At 42.1% G+C, this 15,649-nt stretch overlaps 1 protein-coding gene across 1 annotated transcript in view; it reads right to left on the bottom strand.

Moving 5' to 3' along the window:
• The window catches only part of ARHGAP31 (Rho GTPase activating protein 31), a 173,365-nt gene that overhangs the window by 125,186 nt on the left and 32,530 nt on the right, over positions 1-15,649 (bottom strand). The gene's annotated exons all lie outside the window — the stretch shown is intronic.

Raw genomic sequence — 15,649 nt, 5'->3', positions numbered from 1 at the left:
ATAGAACAAAACACTGCCTGATCCTGAACCATCCTCTCAATCATTGTTATGTTGTTGCAGCCATTTCTATCATATTGTGTGTAGCTCTAGAACTCAAAACAGAAAACTCAAAGATAGAAATGGCAGCCTCTCGTGAGGGTCTTCCTTTTTTTTTTTGGCTGCCCCCCCCCCCCCCCCCCCCCCCACATTACCAAGAATGATGTCCTTCTTCAGAGACTGGTCCCTCCCGATAACATCCCAAGTGCATGAGACAAAGTCTCACCATCCCTGCTTCCAGTGAGCATTCTGGCTGTATTTATTCCAAGACAGATTTGTTTGTTCTCTTAGAAGTCCATGGTGCATTCAATATTCTTCACCAACACCATAATTCAAAGGCATCAAGATGGGCCGACAGTCAAATACTAATGGAAATTCAGGGTTTTCTTTTGAAGGAGGAAGGGCCATTTTTTCTTTCCCAAAAGCACTTCAGAATGATGGGTTGGGCTCCTTTGGTCCACTAATTCCAACATATGGAACAAACAACACCTTTGATCAAGGCAGAGCAGTGTTGTAGAGAAGGTGTGGGCCCTAGAATCTGACAAGCCTGGATTCCTATTCAAGTAGACCCTCACTGCTTATACATGACTTTAGTCAAATTATTCAGCCTTACTGAGCCTTGGTTTTCTCACATGGAACATGAAGGTAGCAGTACCTACCTGATAGGGCTGTTCTGAAGATTGAATTAAATAACATCTGCCACACTTCAAGGTTAGTGCCTAGCACAGAGGAGGAGACTACTAAATGGAGGATCTCATTATTACTATGAAAGAGCTTTGCACAGCCAGAAAGCAAGGGACAAAGGCTATGACAATTGCCCTGTTGGCTGCTACTAGTCAATGTGACAGAGCAGTGGAACAAGGCTGCCAAAAAGCTAATGCATTCCAGGCTGCAAGAACAGACGTATGGGGTGTGTATAAGTGTGTGTGTGAAAGAGAGAGAGACAGAGAGAGAGAGAGAGAGATCCCAGTATACTCTACCCTAGTTAGACCACATCTGTAGTCCTAGGTTCAGCATATAGACACTCATAATAAAATACAGGGAGCCTGAAGACTACGTCATTTATAGAACAGCTGAAGGAGCTGAAAGGTTTAACATGGAATAGAGAGATCTTAGGGCAAAGGGATAACTGTTTTCACATAGTTGAGGTTTCATGCATAAGTAGGTAGAGACATATTGTGTGTAGCTCTAGAACTCGAAACAGAAAACCCAAAGATAGAAATGGCAGAGAGAAAGTTTAATTCAGTAGGAGGCTCTCCATCAAGTGAAGTTCTTTCCCTATGGGAATAGGCTGCTTTTTGAGGTGAGGGGAACCAGTCACTGAAGGCAACAAAGCAGAAACTGGGCGACTACCTGAGTCCAGGATTCCTGCACTGGGTGAGGCTAGGATTAGCCACCTTCTGAGGTCCCTTCTCAGCCAATTATTCCTTAACAGAGCCTCAGTTTTCATAATTCTGTTATATATTTTTTGTTGTTATTAAATCATATTTTATAAATCTCAAGTTCTTTAAAATGGTTGCTCAAGGTGATTATGCCTGAAGACATATTAAAAGCCAGAAGAAATAGTAAATATATTAAAGCTGTTTCCAGAATGCTTTGGACAATTTTCATTGTCAAGAGTTACTGAGTATTTACTAAAGCTCCCAAGCACTGTATATACCAAAAGAGAAACAACAAGTGAACAAAACCAAAAACCAAACCAGTTGCTGCTGAGTCAGTTCTGACTCATGGTGACCCCACGTGTATCAGAGTATCTACCCTGCACTCCCTATGGTTTTTAATGGCTGTGATCACCCAAAGGTGTATTCCAGGCCTTTCTCCCAAGGAACCTCTGGGTAGATTTGAATCATCAACCTCTCAGTTAGTAGCTGAGTATTTAATCATTTGCACCACTCAGGGACTCCAAGCCCTATTTAGTATTGTCTTGTGCAAAATTTAAAGTATTGTCTAAAATAGTTAATATCACTTCTCTTAATTCCTTCCATTTATATTCTTATCTCTCAGATTGTTCTAAAGTTCAGAACATATTTGCACACAAATACTACATCTACACACACATGCAAACAGAAGGAAGCCCACTAAGGGGCTGTTTTAAATCCTCTTTTTCCTCCAAATGCAGCGTGTAATCACATTATTTATCTCGTTTCAAGCGTGGAATTCTACAGAAATGTGATTCAAGGCTCAGACAAGCTCCAATTATTCAGCATGGAGACCCTGGGGCTAAAGGCGGATGTGTAGACCCCATGGTCCTAGCCAAGCACCCTGTGAACTCATTTGACCAAGGGCAGACCATCAGAAGTGGGCATTTGAAACATGTCAGCAGTTTCAGAGGAGCACCCAATGACATTTTAATCTGAAAAATTACAAACAACCTCACTCCCACCACCAGCCATGCCACCTCCTGAGGAATGTGCGGCGTGGTGGATCTGAAGGAGCCATTGATAAGCAGAGCCCTGGCGAGGCGAGAGTTTGACAGCTGAGATTATTTTTAAAGCTTTCAAAGGCACACACTTTATAAATATATTGCACAGCTTGAGCACAGGTCTGTTTCTGTGCATGACATGTATACATGGCAGTCTATTTAAAAGCATTTCTAAGTTCATTTAGTAATGGCTTCTCCTAAGTACAGAGGGGAGAAAGATAAAGAGATAAAGAAGACAAGGACCCTCCCCACAGAACGATAAAATGCTCTAGCTGACTGGACACTTAGAAAGCACCTCCATATTTCTCCTTTCCCAGATGAGGAACCTGAGATTCCAAGAAAGGAGGTAATTTGTTTAAGACAAGCCAGAAAGTTAGGCCTAGAACCCAGGTTTCTTGATTCCAAGACTAGAGTTTACTGTGTGATTGTGGAAAGAAAATGTTGCTGTTGTTAGGTGCCGCTGAGTTGGCTCCAACTCACAGTGTCCCCATGTACAATAGAATGAAACACTGCCTGGTCATGCTCCATCCTGGCAATCCTTGATATACCTGAGCCTATCATTGCAGCCACTGTGTCAATCCTTCCTGTTGAGGGTCTTCCCCTTTTTAGCTGAATCTCTACTTTATTAAGCATATCCTTCTCCAGAGAATGGTCCCTTCTGACAAGAAAAGAACCATTGAAAAAACCTAAACAATGGACAGAGCCACTGGGGGCTAGGAGCCCTGGCTCTTACTCCAGCAAAGGAAGGCAGAGCCTGCCTGCTGCAATACAGATCATCACTCAGAGTGGGTCATGTAACAGTCACTGGCATGGAATGCAAGATGGCTAGTTGTTCCTATGAAGTCAGCAGGCTGAGCTGGTAGCATCATTCTGCTTGCAAAGAATAGAACTAGCCACGCCATCAGCCACCTCTTGTGACACTCTGGGTTCACGAAGGATATGAAAAGGCAAATAAGAAAATATACAAACCCCACCTCCTATATCCTTCCAATGTATAGTTCTAGCCTGTGAGCCTGGTTTATTCTTTTCCTTAAAGCTCTGACCACAATACTAACTGGGGTGATTAGATCAGTTCACATAATCAGATGACTGAATGGAAATATCTACCACATCAGTTGGTTTTATGAAGCAATTGGCTAATTGAGTCGCTGGTGATAGTGGGAAGCCACTTTGCTGAGACACAGACTCATTCTCTTCTCCACTGCAACTTCCTTAGTGTCTTTGTTTGTTTACCCAGACAGGATCTTCATTTACCAGGTTTCTCAGCACCAATGAGGTCCCGCACAATGAGGCTTGGAGAACACTGTGGTGGGGAGCACAGTGGACAGTTCCTCTCAATATGCTCATGGTTCAGCCACGGAACAGTCTGTCCTTTCACTGGCCCCTGTGGAATGAGCACGGCTCTGTGAGCGGGCACACAGGGCATCCTTGGTCTGAAAGCAGAATCCTGTTTCCAAGTTCCCCTCCGTAACCTTGGATACAACTGGGTGGGAGTGGGAAGGCCCTGTGAGAGGCCTTTGTTTATCTCTGGAGACTCTATGGAAGGAGGAGATGGAGAGCTGGGTTCTGGGCCTGGCAAAGAGGAAAGGGAAAGAACTAGAAAGAGATAACAGAACAGTTTCAGGTCCATGAAGAAAGGATGCAGGTATAGATCCATTGCAATGAGTGCTCTATATGTTCTAATTTCCCTTCCACACTTCTGGAATGTTTCTTTTCCAGCTGCTCCCACTCACATAGGTTACAAGGATTTATCCAGAGGACTGTAGTGTTTATCTGATGTATGTACGGGGCAATGATACCATCAGGTAATTCTGAAGTGACCTGGTACAGGCTGTGTTGACATGTGGCTCAGTAAACAGCAGAGAAACATGAGCTTGGTGACAGATTACCACCACAATCACTATCCTAAAGGCAAATGGCAGACAGCCTAGAAGAAAGCCTTTGGGGACTATGCACACTGGATTCACTTATATTCTCAGACAGACTGGCTTGCCATTGGATTTTTAGATCACTCTCAAGGCACCATGGTGGCTACGGGATTATGTCATGAGGTCCCAACATGGGTGATTTAATTGTCCAGGAGATATTTCTTGGAATACAATTGGAATAATCATGGGAAAGAGTATCATTTTTCCAAGAGCTATCATTTAAAGCATCTACTAAATGCCAGATGTTTACTTACATAATTTCATTTCCTCTCCCCACAGTCTGAAAAGTAGGTATTAGCCCCTTTTATAGATGCAAACACAGAGGTTCTGAAGTCAAGGCTGCATAACTAGGAAGGGGTGGAGCTAGATTTCAAACCTAGGTCTGTCTTACATCTTTATAATAACAAATACAGAGAGAAAGTAATTTTACTTTTTTAATTGCCATATAATGTATATTCAATTGTGTACATCACTTTTTTTATCTGATTATACCAGATGACAAGTACACTGGGTCCAAAGTGTGATGTGCTAACAAAGATGTTCACATATCCCAAGCTACACTACTAGAAATACAGTGTCTAGATAAAGGGAGAACACCTTACACTCCTCATCCACACCTGGAGCACTAGATTTTCTTCTTGGCAACACAGTTTAAGAGGGACACAGGTAAATTGAGTTTGACCTGGAAGGTAAGTGAACCCTAAATAACGTCCTATGCAGGAAAAATGGGGAACTAAGGTTATTTGGCTTGCAGAAGCCATGGAGTCTCTGAAGACATATGGGAGTTGGAGTGGGCTGGGAGGGAAGAAGATATACTAGGTAGTTTAAAAGTTTGAAATGCTATTCAGATGAAGAAGAAAACTCTTCAGTATAGTGGTAATGAATAGCCCTAGAACCAGTATAAGTATGTTGCTAACTGCTCAATAGAAGAAGGGCTTTCTAATATTTAGACCTGTTTACAGATCGAATAGTCTTCTTTGTGAGGTGATGAGTTTCCATCATTGGAGGTATCCAAGCAGAGAATGGATTTGATGTTCATGCGAAAAAGAAGAGCCAAACATCAAGACTTCTTGACTTTTAAAGTCCCTTTCAACCCCCAAATTACATAATTCACTGGTGTTACAGATTGAATTGTATCACCCCAAAATATGTGTTGGAATCCTAACATCTATATCCTGTGGGTGTAGACCTGTTTGGAAATAGAGCGTTCCTTGTTATGTTAATTAGATCATAGCAGGGTGAGTTCTAAGGAGCTGTGGTGGTGGAGTGGTTAAAGCATTTGGCTGCTAACCTCAAGGTTGGTGGTTCAAACCTACCCACTGCTCCATGGGAGAAAGATGAGGCAGTCTGCTTCCGTAAAGATTTACAGCCTTGGAAACCATATGACACTGTTCCACTCTACCCTTTCTGGTGGCTCTGAGTTGGAATTGACTCACTGGCAGTGGGTTTGATTTGGTCGGTAGGGTGAGTTCTAAATCTAATCACTTCTGGGTTATAAAAAGAGCTGATTAGAGTCACAGACATGGGCATACATGGGGCAAGACACGTGCCATGTTAGGACTATATACAAGTGAAGGAACCAAGGAACACCCAAGAGTACTACAAGGAAAAAGCTGACATGACTTAGACCTTCATTTGGACTTTTTGCCACTAGTACTGTGAAAAAATAAATTTTTGCTCTTTAAAGCCACTCACTTGTGGTATTATTGTTACAGCAGTATTAGAAAAGTAAGACAATTAGTGAATTTACCATCAGCAATGTCCTCTCATATTCTATTTTTTCTTCATCTTAATATCTCATTTTTACCTAATCTGCTATATTTGGTGGACTTTACTCATTCTCTTCATAATTCTATTTTAAAATACATCTATATTAAGTTAATCACTGATGGTTGTATGAGGTCTCCTTGTACTATTTTTTTTTTTGACACCTGATCTTTTTGATCAGCCAAACACCTATCCTGGGTTTCTAATGTGAGTCATTTAAAAGCAAATTCTGGATCTGTATGTGAGGGCAATTTATTTTTATGAACACGTTACTCCAAATTTTCCTACCTAATGACTATCATAATTTCATCTTCTGAAATAGAAGAGAAGCAAGATGGATTCCTTTGTTACTCCTGCCTCTGAACACTGGATGTGCTTGTGTTGGTAACACCACTTTATATGCATTCATTCATTCATTCATCCATCAAATATTTGTGGAGGCACCTGGGAAACAGCAGTGAGCAACACAAACAAAATGCTCCTATGGAGCTGCCTTTGAGTGGGAGAGACAGTAAACAAGATAACCAAGTGAAATACATATTAGACCGTGACAAACTCTAAAGAGAATGAAACAGGGAGGGAGTGTGTGGGAGGAATGGGGAAAGATAAAGAGGATCTTGCAAATTTAAACAGTGCAACCAACTGAGCCAGCTAAGAAGTTTAGAGTCTCAAAGGAAGTAAGTGAATGAGCAGGGTAAGTGCATATGGGAAGAGAACTACTTGTAGAAGGAACAGCAAGTGCAAATGCAAATTTTGTCAGGTTCTGAACACCTGCTGAGTGCTCACCATCATGTGTGACAAAAAGAACCAAAACACAGGCTTCTGCGAGCCAGGATCTTGAAAATGAGAGGACGTGCCTGCACCCAAAACAAGAGGCAGTCAACTGCCAAGTGCTAAATTGCACAGGCAGATCATCCAAACACTCTTTCCCTTTAGTTATACTGGACCAACTGTTGTTTCTCTAACACACCTTGCAAGTTCTCACCTCCAGGCCTCTGGCTGTCCTACTACCTGGCCAGAAATGCTCTTCTTTCACTTCTTATGCATCAGATCTTTTACTCAGTCTTCAAAGCCCAACCCAAGTTTGTCCTCTTCTGTGAAGCGCTTCCTGACCATACAGTACCCAGCGTTTCCTTTACGTGAATCTCACTGCTAGCAGCCCAGACCTACAGAATCATAACCATATTTTACTAAGATCCACAGTTGGTTAATGTGCACATTAACATTTGAGAGGTGCTGTTCTAGGGTAATAATCTTCAAACAGTGGCTGCACAGTAGTGGAATATCTTGGGAAGCTTTTAAAAGTCCAAATGCCTGGGTCCCATCTCTGAGTTTCTGATTTAATCAGTACAGGATGCAAGCTGGGCAGGGAGACTTTTTAAAAATCCCCAGATGATTCTAATATGCACCAAAGTTTGAGAATTACTGTCAGCTTCTCATTTCTCGCAGATTGTTCTCCACACCTGTTTTGCTCTAGCTGTCAAACAGCTTGCCTTCAGGCCTATTGCTTGCTTTGGTCAAGCAGGTTCTTGACTCATGGTGACTCCATGCACAATAGGATCGGGTCTTAGTCTGGAAGCTCTGTAGAAATCCATTTAGTACAGCAATATGCAAGTCTCCACTCACAGATAAGTGGTGGCTGCATTTGAGATGTGTTGGCCAGATATCAAACTTGGGCCTCCAACACAAAAGGGTGAGAATTCTATAATTGAACCACCGCTGCCCCTGCCTTCTGGTGTAGTCTTTTTTTTTTTTGCCCCTCGAGGTGGATTCTTAGGGCCTGGCACAAGGGCTCTTCTGGCTCAAGGGCTCTGAGATAGGGCCTCCAGAAGACAGCCAGGACAGAGGAGGTAGGAGGACAGTGTGAGGAGATGAACTCAGAGCAGACTCCCTACCCAGAAGATAGACTTAGGAGAAAAACAGTCTCTTTCCAGCCTGTCTCAGGAAGTCACAGAGTCTTAGACACAATCAACAGAGAGCATATGCAAAAGTGTTTTTTTTTTTTTTTTTTTTAAATAGTAGAGTAGCTTAAAGCAAATGGTAAAAATGATGTCTTAAGAGAGCTGAACAGAAGGAGCTCTGGTAGCGCAATGCCTAAGGCATTTGACTGCTAACCAGAAGAGAGCTGAACAGAAGATTTCAAAAGGCAGATAGAGAAGACAAAATATTATAATGATATGTCTAAAAACTTGTAATTAGAAAATCAAAAAGGAAGAACATGGTCAACATTTCTCAAGCTAAAAGAACTAAAGAAAAAATTCAAGCCTTGAGTTGCAATACTGAAGGACTCTACAAGCAAAATACTCAACAGGAAGCACTAAAAGAAGATGGAAGGAATACACAGAGACACTGTAATAGAAAGAATCGGTTGATATTCAATTATTTCAAGAGGCAGCATATGATCAACAACCGATGGTACTGAAGGAAGAAGTTCAACCTGTATATAAAAGTTGGAGAAAAACAAGGCTCAGGAATTGAAGGAATACAAACTGAGATGTTTCAACAAATGGATGCAGCACCGGAGGTGCTCACTTGTTTATGAGAAGAAATTTGGAAGACAGCTATCTGGCCAATTGACTGGAAGAGATTCTTATTTGTACCCATTCCAAAGAAAGGTGATCCAAAAGAATGTGGAAATTATCAAAACATATCATCCCCAAGTAAAATTCTGCCGAAGATAATTCAAAACAGTTGCAGCAGTATATTGCCAGGGAACTGCCAGAAATTCAATCTGGATTCAGAAGAGGAGGCGGAATGAAGGATATTATTGCTAATGTCAGATGGATCTTGGCTGAAAGCAAAGAATACCAATGTTCTGCTTACCCAGTGCCGCTCTGACAAGAATATACCACAAATAGGATGGCTTTAACACACAGGAGTTTATTCTTACAACTTGGTGGCTTTAAATCCAAGTTCAAAGGGCCAGGCTCTAGGGGCTGGGTGAAAGCCCCTCAACCTTGGGCTTCAACTCTGCCTCCTGCTCCTGGCCCCCTGAAGCTGGAGGCTTTTCTTCACCCAGCTGCTGGCTGCTGAGGCTGACAAATCCAAGGTCAGCAAGTAACAAGGCATAGTCCCGCTATTACTAAACCACACGGCAAGCCATTAACTCAAGTACATTAAAAGTCCCAAGATCAGCAGAGCATGGCAGGCTGCTGAACAACAACTGAGCTACATTCAGGGTTCAAGCGTGCCATAAGCTAGAGACCATTCTCAAAGCTGCTTCTTACATATGGGAAGCAACCCACATCCCTTAATCAGCTACTCAGCTGCTTGTGGTGGATCCCACCACAGAGTTGACTGCCAGTCTCATCATGGGGAATAACTACCACCAGCTGCCCAGCCACTCAACCAGGCCCAGCCAAGTTGACACACAACTTTAACTATCACAACCAGAAAGATGTTTACCTGTGTTTTATTAGCTATGCAAAGACATTCAACTGTTATGTATTACAAATTATGGATGACATTGCAAAGAATGGGAATTACAGAACACTTAATTGTGCTCATGAGGAACCTGTATATAGACCAAGAGGTAGTCATTAAACAGAACAAGGAGATACTGCATGGTTTAAAATCAGGAAAGGTGTGCAACAGGGTTGTATCTTTCACCATACTTTTTCAATCTGCATGCTGAACAAATGATTCAAGAAGCTGGACAATATGAAGAAGAACATGGCATCAGGACTACAGGAAGACCTGATTAATAACCTGTGTGATAAGCAGATGACACACCCTTGCTTACTGTAAGTGAAGAAGACTTGAAATACTTACTGATGAAGATCAAAGACTTGAGTATGGATTATACCTCAATATAAAGTATGGATTACACCTCAACATAAAGAAAACAAAAAACCTAACAACTGGACCAATAAGCAACATTATGATAAACAGAGAAAAGATTGAAGTTGTCAAGGATTTTATTTTACTTGCATACACAATCAACACCCATGGAAGCAGCAATCAAGAAATCAGATGATGTATTGCACTGGGCAAATCTGCTGCAAAAGACCGCTCTAAAGTGTTAAAGAACAAAGATGTCACTATGAAGACTAAGGTGTACCTGACCCAAGCCATGGTATTTCCATTCATCTCACATACATGTGAGAGCTAGACATGAATAAGGAAGACCACAGAAGTACAGCCAGAACACTCCTTAAAAGCAAGAATGGCCAGACTTCATCTCATGTACTGACCCTAGAGAAGGATATACCCAGTAAAGTAGAAGATCAGCAAAAAAGGGGAAGACCCTCAATGAGATGGACAAACACAGTGCCTGTGACAATGGGCTCAAGCATGGCAACAATTGTGGGGATGGAGCACAACTGGGCAGTGTTTGGTTCTGTTGTACATAAGGTCACTATGAGTTGGACAGACTTGATGGTACCTGACAACAACAATGTACATGAAAGCTGGGATAGCTTCTTGTCCAGTAGCCCTCAGTTACTCATTTCAAACTTAAAAATCGGCCTTTCCTGTACTTTCCAAATCTAAGCAAGAATTTTAAACACAGTATCTAAAAAGGATGAATATACTGTATGTATAGTATATGTGTTGACATGAATTGCTATGATTCAACAGTTACACCTCACTTCACCCTCGGTTACCAGTGGCAGTGATTCTGTGTCTTGAGAATATTTGGTCAACACTAAACTCTTCACAGGTCTTCAAAAATATTAGCCAATATGGCCCAATTTAAGATTATTGTTGCTGTTGGGTGCCATTGAGTCAGCTCTGCCTCATAGTGACCCTATGTACAAAAGAATGAAACACTGCCTCAAAATCCTTGCTATACTTGAGCCCACTGTTGCAGCCAATGTGTCAATCCATCTCATTGAGGGACTTCCCCTTTCTCAAAATTTAAGATCCAAACCAAAACTAAACCCACTGCCCTCAAGTCGATCTGACTCATAGAGACCCCTCCTTTGGTTTCCGAGGTATCACTACAGAAGTAGATTGCCCAACCTTCCTTCCAAGGAGTGGCTGGTGGGTTTGAACTGCCACCGTTCTGGTTAGCAATCAAATGCCTTAGGCACTACTCCACGAGAGCTCCCGTAATTTAAAATAGTACCATGTAAAAGCACACTATACCACTATGGAAGTGAGGAGTACTATTTCTTGCTTATTTATATGACCTAATTATTAACTTTTAAAGGAAAAATATAGTATCTTCATTTAGCCATTCCACTGATTTGCAAACTGAAAGACTAAGAGGCTTATTCAAAATAGGTTATTTGTTTTACTAAAAGGAGTGGTTCTTTAAAAGTCATGAGTTAACACGTGGAGAGGGATCGGTGCAGGAGATCCTAGATAGAGTAGAACAATGTGGAACAAAACTCAAAATCATAAAACAAAGAAAAGGATGAGGTTTGCTGGTCTGATAGATCCTGGTGAGACCCCTGAGACTATGGCCCTCAGTTACCCTTCAGGTCTGGAACTGAACTCACTCCTATGGCTTCTAGCCAAACAACAGACAGACCTATGGAATGACCATTTACATCAGGTAGATACACTCCTTGAAGTGATCAATCAATCAATCAATTGTGGAAGAACAGAAGAGCGGTATTTGCACAGGCAGACAGCTCAGGCGGTGGTGGAATGCAAGGGAGGGAAGGACACAGGGAAGAGGTAACAACGGGAAAGAAGTAGGAAGAAAGCTGTTAACCTGTGGGGAATTGCAGTCAATGTCATGAAACAAATATGTATGAACTGCTAAATGGAAAATGAATTTGCTGTGTGAACCTTCACTCAAATCACAATAAAAATTAAAAAAGAAAAAAAGTTATGTGTTAAGTGCTGGATTACTAATGGAAGTGTTGGTGGTTTGAATCCACCCAGAGACACTTCAGAAGACAGGCCTGGTGATTTACTTCCAAAAAGTCACAGCCTTGAAAACTCTACGGAGCAGTTCTAGTCTGCATTCATGGGGTTGCATGAGTCTGAACTGACTAGACAGCAGCAACAACAAACACAAATTCTAAATGCTAGAAATTAAAAAGAGGTACAATTGTTCTGCCTTTACCTAGACCAAGTACTAGGAGCTGAAAGAATGCAGAATGTAAAAAGGTCCAGATGCCCAAACATATTTTCCCCAGATCTATCTTTTGAAATTCTTTGAGGTTCTAATTGTGGCAGTTTTTAAAAGAATAAATACAAATATCCTTGGGAGGGGGAACAAGAAGGCACTAGACCCTTAGTGTTAACCAGATGTCGAATAGAGCAATGGTACCCAGGCGTTTTGGATTCCATTAATCAATTTTTAAAAGATTTTAGCAGACCCACATAAAATTGTTAATATTCTATTTTTTCAAGAGAGGAACTCAACCAATATAATAACAGCTGTCATCATTTCATAAGGTGCTATGGCAATGCAGTGGTTAAGGCATTTGGCTGCTAACCAAAAGGTCAGTGGTTCGAACCCAATAGCTGCCCTCTGGGAGACAAGATAAAGCAGTCTGCTTCTGTTAAGATTTATAGCCTTGGAAACCCTACAGGGCAGTTCTATTTCGTTTTATAGGGCCACTATGAGACTGAATCAACTCGATGGCAGTGGGTTTTTGTCTTTTTTTTTAAATCATAATTTCAGAATAGGAAGGACAATGCAAAATAAAAACAGCCTAAAGAACATAATCACAGAATAAAGGATAGCCCTTTTCAAGAAAGGACAGTTGTAACCTTAAAATTGTGATGATATATACAGATAAATACATTACATACTTCTTACTTTTCCTATAGGTCCCATTTCTAGAGGGTTAGGAGGAACTGAAGGACCCTGGGTTATGCAAATGCTTTGCATTCAGCTGTTAACTGAAAGGTTTTTGGTTCAAACCCACCAAGTGGCGATCAACGTCCGTAAAGATGATAGTGAAGAAATGCTATGGAGCAGTTCTACTCTGTAACACATGGGGCTGCCATGAGTTGGAATTGACTCGATTGCATAGCAACAACAACAGGAAGGAATGAAGTGAATTGAGAGTATAGTGTCCTGGAGAGGTGGGGAGGGCTAAAGAAGAGGGTATATTCTAAAAAGGGGGCAATAAAGAAGAAAGGAAACCTCTTGCTTGGGACAACATACAGATAACAGAGTAGTATCTAAGGCATCTGACTGCTAACCAGAAGTCTGGTGATTCAAACCCACCAGCCACACCTCAGAAGGAAGACTGGGCAATCTACTTCCCTAAAGATACCACCTCAGAAACCCAAGGAGGTGGAGAGAACAATCATGGGAGAAGGAAGGGCTGCTTATGCACAGGGAGACAGCTCAGGGCGCAGAAGAGTATGGAGGGATGGACACTGGGAAGAGGTAACTATGGGGAGGAAGTGGGAGGGGAGCTGTTGCATTGTAAATTTTGGTCAATGACATGAGACAAAGTATATGTGAACTGCTGTATGAAAAGTGAATTTACTCTGTAAATCTTCACCCAAATCAAAATAAAATTAAAAAAAAAAAAGAAAAGAAAGAAAGAAACCCAAGGAGGGGTCACTATGAGTCAGAATCGACCAGTGGCAGTGAGTTTGGTTTGGTTTTGGATGGCTTTAGACCTGAAGGGAATGTCATCCTTCCTTTTGAAGCAGGGATGATGGGAGCTCTCATATTACCACCAGCCACTCCTCGGAAGGAAGGTTGGGCAATCCTACTTCCGTAGTGATACTGCCTCGGAAACCCAAGGAGGGGTCGCTATGAGTCAGGGCTGACTCGACGGCACATAACAACAACAACAACAATATGGTCCTCTGGTAGCATAGTGCCTAAGGCACTTGACTGCTAACCAGAAGGCTGGCGGTTCAAACCCACCAGCCACTCCTCGGAAGGAAGGTTGGGCATTCCTACTTCTGTAGTGATACTGCCTCGGAAACCCAAGGAGGTGTCGCTATGAGTCGGGGCCAACTCGATGGCAAACAACAACAACAACAACAATATGGTCCTAGTGCTAAGTTTTCCTTTCATTCAGGTGCGCACCCTCTCCACTCCCTGGAGAGGATGAGTGGAGAGAAGGAGTGGAAATAAGGAAATAGAATTAAAGGCCTGAACTTAAACTAGAAATGTAACTAAGATACAAGGAAGGGGGTACAAAAAGAGCACTCTGATACAAGGAAACCAACCGCTCTCTTTAGAAGGAAGAATGTGAACCACAAAAGTGAAATTTTCTGTGACTGTCTTCATTTTACTTTAGTACTTGAATCTCAGCTTCCCCAAGGCCATACAGCCGGTAAGAACCAGAACTGAGCCCCCAGCCTCAGATCAGAAGGCCCAAGCCACCTCCAGCACTTGTCTGTCTCCTTTTCTAAACAGTTATGTCATATGAGGTAATTTCAACAATTTCCTCAAGTCATGATACCAGTTACCATTGAATCAACTCGAACTCCTAGTGAGTCCAAGTATGGTAGAGTAGAACTTTGCTTCATAGGGTTTTTATCATTATTATTATTATTATTATTATTATTATTATTATTTTGTTGAGAATACAGCAAAACACACCAGTTCAACAATTTCTACATGTACATTCTTTGAGTACACTGATTATATTCTGAGTTGTGCAACTATTCTCACCCTTCTTTTTCCAGTTGTTCCTCCCTCATTAACATAAATACATTTCCCCCTAAGGTTCCTATCTAATCTTTCTAGTTGCTCTCTCATTTTTCAGAAGTTGCTCTCCATAGGGTCTTTAACAGCTCATTTTTCAGAAGTCAATCACCAGGCCTTTCTTCCAAGGTGCTTTTGAGTAGACTTGAACCTCCAGCCTTCTTGCTAGCAGCCCAAGGTGTTAACTGCACCATTTAGGGACTCCCAAATCTTAAAATACTCTCTCTTCTTTTTCTCTCATCAGACATTTACCTCACTTCCTGGATGTGTGTGTGTATGTGTATGTGTGTGTGTGTTTTTAAAAAAATCCTCTTTGATATTCATGCTCACTTTGTCTTCCTCTGTACCTGGGAGAGCCAGCATCCCCAGCCTTGGGATGTGAAGAAACTCCTTCAGCCTCCAAGGTGCCAGGCAAACCAGAGGTATGGCTGGGAGACAGGACTTCTGTCCCCCCCTCAGGTGTCTACTCCTGGTGAAAGCTTTGTATGAGGAACAAGCGTGTCCTTTCTGGCCCCGCGTGCTGAGGGTGGCTGGGACCAAGCTGCAGGGTGACTCATACCTCGAGGAAGTGGCGCAGGCTTTCCCCGCAACCTCAAGAAGTTGGTCCCTAAGCCTAGAATGGGGATCAGAAACCAAGGGTGGAGGAGGAGGGCGAGGAAGTTGGAGCACAGAGCAGAAACAAGCTTTTTTTTCTCTCTCTCTTTCTTTGGAGGGAGATTAGAAAGAACATGGCCTTCACATTATTATAGCTGAATGTGCCTTCTCCAGGGGGTTAGAGAAGGGCGAGTGTGCAAGGGATCCCCCCAAAGCATATTAGATTCTGGTTATCCACCTGGCTGGGAGAGAGGCTGCGGGAAGTGTTGGGAAGGGCTGGGAATAAGAATTTAAGAAGGAAAAAGAAGGAAGGGAGTGGAA

This window comes from Orycteropus afer, unplaced genomic scaffold, assembly GCF_000298275.1.
Source record: "Orycteropus afer afer isolate SDZICR_OR568_19922 unplaced genomic scaffold, OryAfe1.0 scaffold00114, whole genome shotgun sequence".
Lineage (NCBI taxonomy): Eukaryota > Metazoa > Chordata > Mammalia > Tubulidentata > Orycteropodidae > Orycteropus > Orycteropus afer.
Note: the sequence above shows the minus strand (reverse complement) of the source record. Positions and strands in the feature narration are given on the sequence as shown.